Here is a 236-nt window from a genome sequence, read left to right on the forward strand (position 1 = left end):
CCCTCCCCTGGCCAGCCTGTTTCACCACTCTTTCAGTATGGAAAGTTTTCCTAATATCCAGTCTAAACCTCTCCTGGCCCAACTTAAGGCCATTTCTTCTCATCCTGTCACTAGTAACTTGAGAGAAGAGGCTGACCCCTACCTCACAACAACTTCCTTTCAGGTAGTTTTAGAGCTCAATGAGGTCTCCCCTCAGTCTCCTCTTCTCCAGGCTAAATAGCCCCAGATGCCTCAGC

Source organism: Apaloderma vittatum, unplaced genomic scaffold, assembly GCF_000703405.1.
Source record: "Apaloderma vittatum isolate BGI_N311 unplaced genomic scaffold, ASM70340v1 scaffold1126, whole genome shotgun sequence".
Classification (NCBI taxonomy): Eukaryota; Metazoa; Chordata; class Aves; order Trogoniformes; family Trogonidae; genus Apaloderma; species Apaloderma vittatum.